Here is a 9,134-nt window from a genome sequence, read left to right as displayed (position 1 = left end):
TTTTGAGTGTCTCTGTAAAAATTCCTAGGTTTCATCGTTCATGAAAAGTGGATAGAAATGAATCTCGAGAAAATCACAGTAGTACTAGACATGAGGCCTCCTCGAAGCATAAAGGAAGCACATAAATTGACGGGATGTATCGCAACATTAAGTCGGTTCATATCCCGATCTACAAATTGGAGCATTTATTTTTTCGATGCCTTGAGGGTTTTAAAAAACTTTGAATGCACTGAACAGTGCAACAAAGACTTTGAATGGACCCTCGAGGTGCCGATTTGTAGTCCGAGAAGTCTAGTGAGTAGCCGACCATTGATCTTCTTTCCTCTCAAAATATATCTTCCGAGTTCGCGGGAGGAACATTCACTCTAAAAGTCCAACCATTGGTTCAAGCGGACCTCCGAGTGGGAAGCCGATGTGTGGGGATGATCCGCTTCCACATATCTGGTGGAGGAAGAAGATTTTCGCTCTGGGCTTGGGGTCGGACCATTGTTCCGCTCCATGGTCTCCGAAGCATCAGGGTCAGTGAGGCGGGATCAAAAATCATATCCGTAAGGTTCTTATTCTAGGACTCAAAAAGCCCAGAAGGCCGGTGATAGACTTCAGAAAGGGTAATCGCAAAAACAAGTCGGTCCCAACCAATATCCGGAACATGATACGAATCAGTATCCCTAAAAAAGGAATGTAATTTTCGGAAGGAAGAATGACAACCTCAGGATCTAGTTCCGTCCTCCGAACCACTCGAGGATCGAATTTCATGTCCGGACGTAAAAAATAATCCTCTATTTCCTAGTAAATTCATACCGAAAACTAAAAACCATACATTTTGTTACCATATTTACTCAAATACTAAAAAACTGGAAGGCTGCTGCTACTCATATAATTTGCACAGTCGAGGAAGAGCTCGGATGCCCCGGGAATGGAAGAAATTCAACAAGCAGTCGTGAAGGCTCATTAAGTTTAAGGAGCGACCCGTTCATAAGGTAAGAACGAGCCCTATCAAGCAGAATTCGGAGAGAAGAAAAACTAATAGGTCAAAGACTAGTCAAAACAAAGAAAACACATGTAAATAAATTAAAACTTAAATTAAACGCACACCTCGATGGTTATTCTGAACACTCGAGGAAATAGCCACCCACTTCACACGTTCTAGGAGTGGTTATCCGGTAGCTGCCAGGGACGTGGGACTGGTCACCCTACGTACTCGACCTCATGGCCTATAAATACATGAGGACAATTCACTTTTTCACACAAACGCATGCCTGAAGTCTTACCTATCGTTCAACACTCTCATTTACTTGCTCTCTTGTACTAAATTCGTCCGTGTTTAGAGATAATCTTGTATAGACACTCGGAGTTCTCGAGACAGCATACTCGGAATTAAATGCTCTTCGTGAGACATTTGTTATACTAATTTTGTCCGTCAACGTATATTGCATAATTAATATATGAAAAAACTTTATCCCTTAAAAAGAAATTCATAATTATTAATAAAGAGTAACTTTACAAATTGGTCTCCAGAGATTCTCTTGGGTATAAACAGCAAAAGATCATACGATCTCCACTTTTCAATAGCATTGGTACAATTAAAAAAAGTTTTTGTTTATGCAGTTGTCATTCGCAGTAGTGAAAGCGCTGATTATAAACGTGCTTGACATGAACTCCAGCGGCAAAGTCGTAGTTCTCCTCTCGATTCTCTCTCTTTTAAGAAATCATGTTGACTCTCTCAACTTAACTTTATATTCATACCCGGATAAGAACGTGACTTGTCCACTATAGCAGCCAAAGCAAAGATGATTCCTTTATATAACTGATTTTTTCTCAATTTATCACGCTATTAAGTTTTTTTATTTATTATTTTAGTTTTAGTATTAGAAAAATAATATCTTTCTCAATAAACTCTTTTATACTGTAATGTGGATCTTGTTTAAAGTCAAGAATAACTAATGAAAAATATTAAATATGAATATAAATATATATTATTTATAATGATATTATTTTTTTTTACTTGTCGACATACTTGTCGCAGCTTACCATTATCTTTAGTGAAATCAATATCGATATTTAAATTAACTATTAAATATCCGTCGGCTGTTGGTATTTAGTAAAATTAGACTATCATCTAATTCTTAACAACATTTAAATACTCTTTTTTCTTTTTTTTTTTTTGCTTGGAACAACATTTAAATACTCGATGCCAAGTTTTATCTATCACAATGAAGAACATGCACCTGAATAGTTACACACTGTCTGCTAATCTCTTCCTGACAATGGGATCAAATTCCTCATTTTTTTCAATCTATTCAAAACTAAATCCTTACCATATTTTCTCACGCCACTTAACCGAGGACAAAGGCTATTCTTTCCTTCGATTTTTTACTATTCATAACTCAAGTAGGGAGTGATGCTACGTCCCTCCGAATATCTCGTAACTAGAAATGAACATCCAAACACGAACATAGTGGAGTGGAGTAGTGTATGGAATTTATAAAAAGAACAGCTGATAATCATACCACTAATTAAGAGAATCTCGAAAGGAAAGTGCCATAAAATTTCTTTTGCTGTTGTGAAGTAGAAGTAAAAATCACAGCAATTATAATTGTGTACTGTTGTGGGAATTGGAGCCCACTAATATATTGGGCATCGGTGTCACGCGAGAGCACCGATGCCCACATCTTTTACATAAAAATTAAATAGAATAATAAAATATACTACAAATCTCATAAACAAACTATAAAAATGGTAGAGACCTCATGAGCAAATATTGGGGCAACTCACATTTGACGAGTTTGTATTTTATTTTATTTGTAATTTACTAAAAATAAAAATATTTTTTTTATGATGAGTTAAAAGTGTTAAAACTAATTAAGCTCTCCGGCCCAAACTTTAGCAACTTAGGTAATTGCCTGAGGCCCAATAATTTCGGAAATTCAAAAAATAAAATAACATTTTCTCAAAAAAAGTCAGCAATATGACCTTTGATTTTAAAATGAATTTGTAATTATCATTTTACCCCTAATAACAATTAAAATGTAATTATAAAAGTAAATTAATTAAAATAGGGACTTTGGCCCACAAAATATCAAACTCGGCACACTTAATTCTCATTCTCTATCCTTCCATCCATTCACCACATCATTTCTTTTTTCCTCTTTCTTTTCTCGACCTTTTGACCTCATACGGAAAAAGAGAGAGAAACTCAAACCCAAAAAAAGCCGCCCAACTTCCCTTCTCAAATTCTATTTCCTCTCGCCGACCCACTCTTATGTTTCTTCTTCTTCACTCTCCTTTCTTCGCCAATTCGAAATGAAGACTAAGTCTAGTCGCCCGTCCAAACGTCCTCCAAAGCCAAACCCTAAAAAAGGAGTCAACAACATTATAACCACACCCACAAAAAAGCCACAGATGCATGCCTCCTCGCGTCAGAGTCCACGAGTGGGTTCTGACGCCTATATATTGGTCGAGAACGTTGGGCGACCAACAAAGAACCTAAAAATGGTGGCAACGAAGAAACTAAAGGTTTCAGCGCCAGCGAAGTCTTCTAAGAAACGCCAAAAAATTGAAACTTGATGTGTCTAACTCGTCTGAGTTCGACATGAATGCCTTCGTCGTGGCGCTGTGCAGAACAGAGCAACCTCTCTAGATGAGTTTTTTAATACCCATTTTATTTCTTTAGTTCTAGATTTTTGTTTTCTTTTGTTAGTTTGATATTTATTGTGGATTTTGGTGACAACAATGAAATTTGTTGGTGTTATTTAAAAGGGACATGAAATTGTGGAAATTGTGTTTGATGAAAACTATTAGTTTGATGTTTATTGTGGATTTCCGTTACAGTGAAAAGTGTTAGTTTGATGTTTGTTGTGGATTTGGTTGATTTGTTAACGATTCTTGACAATGTTGTGGGCTTTTTAGGTTTCAAAAAAATGTTTTATTTATGGTTGATTTGTTTAGGTTTGTCTTAGATTAGGTTTCAATGGTTTTTTTAGGTTTCAAAAATATTTTCAAATGGTGTTATTTAAATGGAATTTCAAAAATGTTTCGTGACAAACATTGTTTAGGTATCAAGTGATTTGAGACATGAGTGTCACGAACTAAATGGTTTTCATGACATTGTTGTCACGAACTCAAAGGGTTTTGTGGCAGTATTATCACGAACGTAATGAGTTGCATGTTAGTACTGTCATGAACTCAATGGGTTTCCTGACAATACTGTCACGAACTAAATTTCACCGATAAGACACCTATTCGGTGGTCTCTATTCGGCATATCACGGACAAAAGAAACTTATCAAAAATTTTATGAATAGAAAGTCTCTAGTCAAAATTAATGAGTAGAAGATGCCTATATGAAATTTCACAAATAAGACAACAAAGTTTATTCGGAAGTCTCTATTTGTGTATCACGGACAAAAGAGACCTAGCAAATATTTCAAGAATAGAAAGTCTCTACTCAGAATGAGTGAGTAGAAGACGCCTAAGTGAAATTTCACGAAAAAGACAACAAAGTCAATTTGGCGGTTACTGTTCAGCGCATCACAGATAAAGAGACCTAGCAAAAATATCATGAATAGCAAGTTTTACTCAAAATGAATGAGTAGAAGACGACTAAGTGAAATTTCACGAATAAGACAATAAAGTGTATTCGGTGGTCTCTATTTGTTATATCACGGATATAAGAGACCTACCAAAAATTTCATGAATAGAAAGTCTCTACTCAAAATGAATGAGTAGAAGAGGGCTAAGTGAAATTTAACAAATAAGACCACAAAGTCATTCCCCGGTCTCTATTTGGATATCACAGATAAAAGAGACCTTGCAAAAACTTCATGACTAGAAAGTCTTTACTCAAAATGAACGAGTACAAGACGCCTAAGTGAAATTTTACGAATAAGACAACAACTCTATTTTGTGGTCTCTATTCAGTGGTCTATATTCGACATATCATGGACAAAAGAGACTTAGCAGAAATTTCATGAATAGAAAGTCTATGCTCATAACGAATGAGTAGAAGACGCTTAAGTGACATTTCAAGAATAAGACAACAAAGTATATTCAGCAGTCTTTATTCGGGGTATCACGGACAAAAGAGAGCTAGCGAAAATTTCATGAATAAAAATTCTCTATTAAAAATGAATGAGTAGAAGACGCCTAAGTGAAATTTCACGAATAAGACAATAAAGTCTATTCAGCGGTTTATGTTCGGTGTATCATAGACAAAAGAGACTTAGTAGAAATTTCATGAATAAAAAGTCTCTACTCAAAATGAATGATTCCTTTAAAAAAAATGAATGATTAGAAGACAGCTTAAGTGAATTTACACAAAAAAGAAAGCAAAGTCTATTCAGTAGTCTCTTTTCGGTGTATCACAGATAAAAGAGACCTACTAGAAATTTCATGAGTAGAAATTCTTGCCTCAAAATGAATGAGTAGAAGATATTAGTGATATTTCATGAATAAGACCACTAAGCTATTCGTCGGTCTTTCTTCAGCGTATCATGGACAAAAGGGACCTAGCAGAAATTTCATGACTAGAAAGTCTCTACTCGAAATGAATGAGTAGAAGACGCCTAAGTGAAATTTAGGAACAAGAAAATAAAGTCTATTTGGTGGTCTATGTTCGGCGCATCGTGGACAAAAGAGACCTAAAAGAAATTTCATGAATAGAAAGTTTGTATTCAAAATGAATTAGTAGAACACGCCTAAGTGAAATTTCACGAATAAGATAACAAAATCTATTCGGCGGTCTCTATTCGGCATGCATGGATAAAATAGACCTAGCATTCTTAAACATAAAGTCTCTTCTCAAAATGAATGCGTAGAAGACGCCTAAGAGAAATTTAACCAATAAAACAACACTCTATTCAGAGGTGTCTCTATTTGGCATATCACGGAGAAAAGAGACCTAGAAGAAATTTCATGAATATAAAGTCTCTATTCAAAATGAATAAGCAGAAGAGACTTAGATATATAAAAAAAAATAAAAAAAAAATAAAAAAAAAACCAAGAAGTTAATTAAAAAAGAATATATATTGATCTCGACTCCAGTCTGGAAACAATTAAAGGTTTCTTAGTAAAAATACCGGTAACATATCCAAAGGATACCGAACAAATACACATGAAACAAGTTTCTCACTATTTTAACAACACAATAAGAAACTGGAAGACAGTGTTATAAGGGTAAAATATGACTGATTATGTGATATACCAAACAACCTAATATTCACCGATCAGCCAAATATATATCGAGTAGCCAACTATATGTCGAACATATATGTTATGTAACTTTGAATGATAAATGAACAGAGCCATAAGTTGAGCCCTCAATATTTATTTATTATTCTCCACGTAACTAGATTCGTCTATTATATGGATAGGCCTAAATCTTCATGTAGTCGGCATAACGTGTTCGGCGTATGTGGGTTTTCGCTGAGACAAATGTTGTATCGACTTTCTGGCATTATAGTTGAGAAGCACTGTGGGTGTAAGAAAATGAGATCCCATATTTCACCTTTTTTATGTCCTTATATTGTGCTTGAATTGTCTAGAACGTGAGTTGATCAAAGCCACGTTTTGACAGTTATGCTGACTGTTCATTTCGTATGTGATGAAGTTATTTTGATTACTGATTCAGCTTATGTGGCCAATTGACACTTATTTTGGAGTTTACGTGGTCATTGTAAACATTCTATTTTAACTAGTCTTTAAGTAATCGTCAACTTCTCCGATTTTCTCAATTTTGTTCCTGGATTATCAAACCTCAATTTATGATCATGTCGTTTCTAATTCAAAGTTATCACGAACATATATGTTCGGTATATAATTAGCTATTCAATATATATTTGACTGATTGGTGTGTATTGATTTATTCTGTATCTCACTTGATCGGTGATATTTTACTTTTATAACAGTAGTATATTTTATTATTCTATTTAATTTTTATGTAGAAAAGTGGGATCGGTGCTCGATGCCCAAGAGAAATTTCATTAATTGGGCTTAATAATCCATTAAATATCAAGATTAGACCCTAATGTTTAAAAATATCTAAAATGGACTTTTGACCCAAAATCGAACAAAAATACCCCTCTGAACCCTATACATGTCTCACTCTCCATTTTTATCATTTCAATCACACTCAAATCCACTCAAATCCTCTCTACTTAAGCGGGTTTCAAAAGAATCATGGGTAAGATTACTAACTTAATCATTTTTACAAAGTTTATGATTGTATGTGATAGAATGTAGCAATAAAAATCGATCAGATCTGAAAACATAGTCCAAAATCTGAGTTTTAACTTTTTTGTACGATGGTATATATGGTAGGATGATATTTAACTTTTTTGTACGATGAAATTTAGAAAAAAAAAAATTACTCTATGTACGATGCTGTACGATACAAATATGTACGATGCTGTACGATGGATAAGCTAATTTTGCATAGTTTGACCTTTTTTTGCAGTTATTGTCATGGTTAACGGCACTTGGGAGAAGGAAGGACACCAATGGGTTTTCACCAATGCAGATACGCGTGCATTCGTAGTTCCGAAAGAGATAACGTACACGGAGTTAGTAGATTTTTTATACGAGAAGTTCGAGTTAGACAAATTCGCGTTCAACTTAAAACTCGATGTCCCATACACAGTCGATACAATTCCGCTGGGTCCTGCCGTATTGAAGGACAATGGTGATGTTTCGCATTTTATGAAGCACAAATATCGTAATAGATTTCCACTTTGTGTAAGTTTGGTACCGAAACAGATCATTGCACCTATTGCGTATCGAGGAGTATATAAAGGGAAAGATGTGGAAGTTGGAAGGGTGTCTCGCAATGAACCGAAGAAGAGACGGAATACACTTGTTATCGAGGATCAACAAAATGATCTTATAATTGAAAACAAAGACGGTGGCTGTGACGAGGACTTGTTTAATGAGTACAAGGGTGCCAAAAACGGTGACGAAGTATACAGTCGTGATAGAGATTGTAATGACAACAGTGACGAATATGATAGATACAATAGTGACGAAGGTGATGAATACGAAGGTGGCGAATGTGATGAATACAAAGGTCGCGAAGGTGATGAAAACGAAGGTGGCGAAGGTGATGAAGAGAATAGTGACGGATATGATGGAGATAACAATGGTAGAGGTGAAGAATTTGAAGAATTCGCCAATGCAAAAGAATATGAAGAGTTTGTGGAAACGTTTACAGTACCAACGAGTCATTGTGAACCATCGGGTCAATGTCAACGTGAGACTGCGATGATCGGATCACCTATCGTTCTTTATTCATGGAAAGTACCCGAGTTCACCTCCGATAATGTTGTGAAGGAAGAACCGAGTCATTATCCAAGTCATTCTTCTACAGGTAATTTAAGTGGATTCAAATGAGATTCAAGTATAATCTGAAACCACCTATTGTTTAACTAACCTTTGAAACTAATAGGTAGCTCAGAAGAAATATATATTGGGCAGCAGTTTGAAAACAAGCATGAACTGAAGAAACATATCCACCTGTACGCGTTGAAACATAATTTCGAATTTAGAGTGAAATCTTCTTCGAAAAAGAGATGGTATGTTCTATGCAAAGACGAGAGATGCACATGGAGGTTGAGGGGTGTCGTGTAGTGGTCTGAGATGTGGGAGATTACGTCGTACGAGGGTAAACACTCATGTGCGCGTGTTGTTCGAACAGAGGGCCATCGAGGAGCGGCACCATGGGTCATCAGTCACGTAGTTAAAGACAAGTACTCAATTAACTATATGGCGGAGTATTCGGCGCATAACGTCAGGGAAGAAGTGAAGACAAGATTGGGTGTGAACATATCGTATTTGAAAGCTTGGAGATCCAGGGAGAAAGCTATTGGGTACGTGCGGGGTACACCGGAACAATCGTACCAGAAGTTACCGTCTTGGCTGTACATGTTGAAGCAAAAGAATCCTGGGACGTTAACAGACTTTGTGCAAGATGGTGACAAATTCAAGTATGCTTTCTTTTCCATTGGGGCGTGTCGTAGAGGCTTCAAAGCATGTCGGCCGGTCATAGCATTGGACGGTGCATTTCTGAAGATAAAATACGGCGGACAGTTACTTTGCGCAATTGCAATGGATGCGAATTCGTAATTATATCCACTTGCATTTGGA

Source organism: Urtica dioica, chromosome 2, assembly GCF_054948205.1.
Source record: "Urtica dioica subsp. dioica isolate 48M chromosome 2, U.dioica_male_clone48M_v1_H2, whole genome shotgun sequence".
Classification (NCBI taxonomy): Eukaryota; Viridiplantae; Streptophyta; class Magnoliopsida; order Rosales; family Urticaceae; genus Urtica; species Urtica dioica.
The sequence above is the reverse complement of the archived record's forward strand: the minus strand, read 5'-3'. Positions refer to the sequence as shown.